Raw genomic sequence first — 6,196 nt, 5'->3', positions numbered from 1 at the left:
TGGCTGACAAGTCACCTGTGTGGCAAACTTTATTCCAAGTGGACAAGCACAGTAATAGCATATAATGCTACTCACAAGGTACCACTGTCTGAGACATTACTGTGGAAGGAGTTTTGCAAAAAGACTAATTACAGAACGATTATGGTTAGCCATTGGAGAAAGTCAAAAGATGAAACAGTACTGATAAAATAGCCCTGAAAATGCTAGTGGCTGTGTATAATACTCATGGCAACCACCAAAAAACTGAAAGTAAATTGTGCCTCTGGAAACACGGAGTCTGTGGATAGAAGAGTTTGAAGAGAGCTGAGGGATTGTTAGACCTGTACTGGTGGCCATTTGCGCCCTTACAGCCCTCTGTGCTGATACCAGCCCAAGCTGTCCAGCTGCTGAAAAAAATGCCTCTTCACTCTTCTTTTTATAAGGGTGGTTTATATTCCTCTAAACTTGACTTACACAATCAGAATGAAATCCTCAGGTACAGCGGTTGGTGCTTCGTATCCCTAGTTGCTGCCTCCCCCTTGTGGCTAATGGCTCTTCCAGACAGCAGTCTCAGCAGCACCTTCTGCTCCCATGAGCAATGCTGGAGCACATCTCCGATGCTACACAGTCAGACTCCTCTGGCCCAAACACCACTGAAGCGTAATAACAAGAGATATGAGCAAGAACACGGTGTTCGGTGACCAAGACAGAATGAACTTGTCTCCACCAAAGTGGGTACTGCAGTAGACCTCTATGCAAAGGCGACATGCAAGACTTGGATGTAGTTCAGCACCCGATTAGCATCTCATTGTATATTAAAGCATTGGAAAAGAAAACAGTAACAAACTTGATTCAAGAACACTGTTCATTGCTTAATGCATATAGCAAGCAACAACCTATAGCTGTTAACATGTTCTGCTACCTGCTAGAGAGGAGATGTTTGGTGAGACAAGATGTAGGTGAGACAGATCCAAGCACTTTACTGTCTAAGAAATTTAGGGAGATGCTGGACACCATAAAATTGTAGAATGGTTTGGGTTGGAAGGGACCTTTAAAGCTCATCTATTCCAACCCATGTGTGATGAGCAGGGACATCTTCAACTAGATCAGGTTGCTCAGAGCCCTGTCCAACCTGACCTTGAATGTTTCCAGGGATGGGGCATCTACCACCTCTCTGGGCAACTTCTTCCAGTGTTTCACCACCCTTGTTGTAAAAAAATTCTTCCTTACATCTAGTCTAAATCAACTCTCTTTTAGTTTAAAACCATTACCCCTTGTCCTATCACAACAGGCCCTGCTAAAAACTTGTCCCTCTGTTCATATAAGCCCCCTTGAGTACTGAAAGGCTACAATAAGGTCTCTCCTGAGTATTTTCTTCTCCAGACTGAAGAACCCCAACTCTCTCATTCTGTCTTTGTAGGAGAGGTGCTCCAGCCCTCTGATCATGAGATCAGATAATTTGGTGCTGTCCACTGAAGCATTTCTACACCTATGCCACTTACCTGTACTTTCCCCCAAAGATATTCCAAAGATGAAATGTATTCTTCAAAGATGAAAGGAAGAAGATGATGATCTTCTGACTGTACACAGTGAAATATTAAAAACAGCACATCTCCCTCCCTGCTGTCAACAAGAAGAACCAAACAAAGCAGCATAAGCTGATATTACCTTACTGAAATATTTATATATAACACTGAAGTAAGTATTATGGAAACTACCAGTACAGACAAATATAAAGATTGCACTTCTTTCTAGGAGACAAAAAGGAGAAAAAGGCCACATGGACATCAGTGTCAACTCAGTTCTGGATAAACTACACTAGATATGCTGTTCATAGCTTGTTTCCTTAAACCCTTCTATGGCCAAGAACCCTGCTACTTCCACAATAAACATGAACTGACAATTCCTAGGTATATCAGATTGCTGAAGGAAACTCCTTGACACCATACAACCACTCCAGAATGGGATGTTTGTGGAAGTCATTGTGTATGAAATCCCACCCCTGTTGTGTTTCCAATAGCCTGAGACAGATTTTCAGACAGCTCAGTGCTGTCTTATTTCTCCTCTGCAGTGATACTTGATAGCACCAAAAGACTTCTTTCTCAACTGGAGAAGTTTGCAGTTTCATGGGAAGAGATTTAGCTTCCACGGTTTACTGGATGTCTCCAAAGCCTTCAAGGTATTCCTGCTTGAACTGCTGTGGGTTGATGGCAGCAGCCTTGAACTACAAACATAGGAAATCAAATCATGTCAGCTGAAGAACTGTGTCTTTTGGTTACTTATCAGGTAGAGTTTGAGAACAACAGAGCATAAAACTTAGATCAAGTTAAAGATCTACAGATAATTTATTGGCAAAGTAAACTGCATGACCATTTGCCATTGATTATTACCCTTAAAACTAAGCAACTCTGAAATATTTTGCCTGCATCTCTCCCCTTCTAATATGATCATCAGTGTCCTTAGGCTGGTGATTTTGAGTCTTCTCCTGAGCCTGAGGTTCAGTGCTCCCTCTTTGCACAGCTATTCAAGGATGTGACCCATGGGCAACTTGTAGAAGGATTTTGTGTTTTCTCCAATATTTTAAAGGATGATCCAGACAGGGATGGGCTTTGAATTTTCTTCTTTTTCACTTTTATTACATCTTTACCAATTTACACTTCCAAATGAGAATCCTGTGCTTTAGGCATTTGGCTGTATAGTTATCACCATCTTTACTTTTCCATCTTTTCCTGGTTTAGGCTTATCACATAAGCAAGAGTAATTGCATTACTGTATATGATGCTTCGACTATAAAGTGGAGACTGACTGGAAAGAAAATATGACTAATGCTGGTAAGACAGTGCTATAGAATTACTAGAGTAAGAGATTTCAAATCAGTATCTGCTACAGTACTAAAAAGGGTCATAGAATAATGTAGTTAATCCTAATAGCATGCTATATAGTAAGTCCAGATAAAATTATCTGGAGAATTACAGATTTGTCCTATGTCACACCAGGAAGGATGGAATCACGAGGAAAGGACTGTATTGCATTTCATGCCTGAAACTATGGCTGGATGCAAACTACATATATTGCTGGTCCTCTCTGCTTTTCTCAATGGCTTTATAGCAAAGGATTTGGTTTTTTTAAAGAAGAGGTCCCTGCTCTGTCATGCTGATTTCTCTTTGTCCTCCCCTTCACAGGATCCAGCCAAAAGCAGTTCCCCCAGTGCAGTTCCTTCCAGCCCATGATGGAGGGCAGAAGAATCATAAAATATGATTATCTCAAGTTGAAAGAATCATAAAATATGAATATCTCAAGTTGGAAGGGACCCAGAAGGATCATCAGTTTCAACTCCCTGGTTCTCACAGGATCATAACATTTTAACTGAAGTAATTCAATCTAAGATCTGTTTTCTCCTGCATTTATAATTAGCAGTTTGCAATACATGTCTTGTTTAGCAGCCTATATCATGAAAGGATGGATTTTGTGGAGGTTTATTAGCCATAACAAACCCTGTGGGACTTGCCAAATGTAAGCTCGACATGAACGAGAAGTTTATCTCAGAGCACAGGAAGGGGTTCTGCTGAATAAACATGTGACTGTGACTATGGAAGAGCAGCTCCAACTTGCTTGTTCAGATCCACAGGGGGGCAATATAGACAACCCCTTTGAGCACCTGTGGGGCGTGTAGGAGCTGGTGTCATTGCTGCCCTAGGTCCTTCAGAAAAAAACACTGTGCCTTCCAAAGTCATTAGCTATTATACTGATAAAGAAATTTGAGCTAGATGCTATACCAACACATTTGCTTCTGCAAATATTTAACAACTGATAGATAACTAACAACCACTGGAACCTTGCATTACTGAAACAAGATAAAATTCTTCAGAAAGAGGATTTGTTCGGTAGAAGGCAATCTGGAATGTGGTTTTGGATCCTGATAGAAACTGCTTGCATGTGAAACAGCAGAGAGAAATTTTCAGTAGACCAGTTGCCACGTGACCACAACTAGATGTATGAAATGAACTGAACTGAACAGGAGATACAATATGAACAAAGTAGTGCAGTTGATGCAACAGAAGGAAGGGATGCCATCCAGGGGGGACCTGGACAAGCTTGAGAAGTGGGCACATGAGAACATAATGGGGTTCAACCAGTCCAAGTGCAAGGTGCTGCACTTGGGTCAGGGCAACCCCAAGTGCAAATGCAGGCTGGGTGGAGAATGGATTGAGAGCAGCCCTGGGGAGAAGGACTGCAGGATGTTGATGGACATAAAGCTGGACGTGAGCCAACAGTGTGCTCTTGCGGCCCAGAAGATTAACCAATCAACTCCTACATCCAAAAAAGTGTGACCAGCAGGTCAAGGGAAGTGATTCTCCCCTCTACTCTGCCCATGTGAGACCCAACCTGGAGTGCTGCATCCAGCTCTGGGACCCTCTGCACGAGAAAGATTGTTGGAGTAAGTCCAGAGGAGTCCACAAAGATGATTACACCTCTCCTATGAAGACAGGCTGAGAGAGTTGGGGCTGTTCAGCCTGAAGAAAAGAAGGCTCCGAGGAGACCTTAGAGCACCTTCCAGTACCTAAGGAAGCCTACAAGGAAGCAAGAGAGGTATGTTTGACAGGGCATGCAGTGTTAGGACAAGTGGTAATGGCTTCAAAATGAAAGGAAGTACGTTTAGATAAGATATTAGGAAGAAATTCTTCACTATGAAGTTGGTAAGACACAGGAACAAGTTTCCCAGAGAAGTTGCAGATGCCCCATCCACAGGTTGGATGGGGCTTTGAGCAACTTGTTCTAGTGGAAGGTATCCCTGCCCATGGCTGGGGGGTTGGAACTAGATGACCTTTAATGTCCCTTCCAAACCATTCTATGATTCTATGATGACTCTGTGAACAAAGAACTAGGTAAAGATCTAATTATGATGATAAGCTCGGCTGAAAGGAGAAATGGTGGTCTAAGGGGAGGTTACTATGGCAGTTCCTTAGGATCAGTTTAGGAACAGTGTTTTGTCATTCTTCCACTAATGACTAAGGACAAAAATAGCAGCATGTTAATGAAATACTCATGACAGAATCTCAGAAGTATTGTGAATGCTGAAAAAGTATCAATTCAGGAAGAACTGAGCAGCTCAATGCACTGGAGTAGCAGAAAGTGAGTGAAATTGAACATATGCTTTTGGCAGCTTGAAAGAAGTTGTTCTTCTGCAAGCTAGGAAATCTGTAGTTGAAATCACCAAAGGAGAAGAAAATTGATGATCCAGTGGTTAATCAGGAAACAGCTCATCCACAGACCTGACAGGGTCATGAAAAAGGCAAGTGCTATCACTAGGCAGACTGAGAGATATTTCAGATTAAATTAGGGAAATATTAATACCTATTACAGGGAAAATTCATCTAGGCTACTGTATACAGTCATCCATGTGAAGGATGAAGACTTTTTTTGTAACTTTTCTATTCAAAAGATAATGAACAGCCTTTGGAATCAACTTTGAATCCACATGATAAGGTTGCAAAGGGATGCTGTGATGTGTTCACCTCCTTTGCCACAGGATGGAATTAGAAGATCTTTTCTAGTTCTTTATTTTGACGATCCTGTATAATTGTATGTAATGAGCCTGTAGGGCTTAGCTGAAAAAAACTCTTATGATAAATATAGTGTTAGATTTTATGAATAGTTTTCAGTGGCAAGTACTTATCTTTTGATAACACTGAGGTACAAATGGCAATTCTTTTATCATTGTGCTGAAATAATGAGTATGTGGCTAGTATCTGTGATATTTGTTAACCAGTGTCTCTTTTTTATTTTGGACCAGTGTATCTACGGTCATTTAAAAGGTGAAGGGACCTTTGATTTCAAGACCATTTATAAAAAAGACACTCTGTTCTTCAGACCTTGTAACGATTAAAGGCATTAGTGTAAGCAGATTATGCTTATGACTTTAAAGATCAGATTTTATAATCCCTTTCATTTCCCATCCTTTTGGTCAGAACATTCAGGTCTGTTACAGAGGAACATGAAACATACGATTTTGTAAGTGAACGCTATGAGAAACTGATCGTGATGGTGAGTCACAAGCAGTTTATCTTCCTGATAAGAAATGATACCAAGTTTCTATATTTGGTCTTAGACCACTGGCACCTTATTACTTCTTATTTGCTAGGGCTATGTATGTATTTCAGTGAGTTTAAACAAGGGAGTGGCAAGGGATGTTATATATCCTTATAGGCGATTACAG

The sequence above is a fragment of the Pseudopipra pipra genome, chromosome 1 (assembly GCF_036250125.1).
Source record: "Pseudopipra pipra isolate bDixPip1 chromosome 1, bDixPip1.hap1, whole genome shotgun sequence".
Taxonomy (NCBI): Eukaryota; Metazoa; Chordata; class Aves; order Passeriformes; family Pipridae; genus Pseudopipra; species Pseudopipra pipra.
This window is presented reverse-complemented; position numbering follows the sequence as displayed.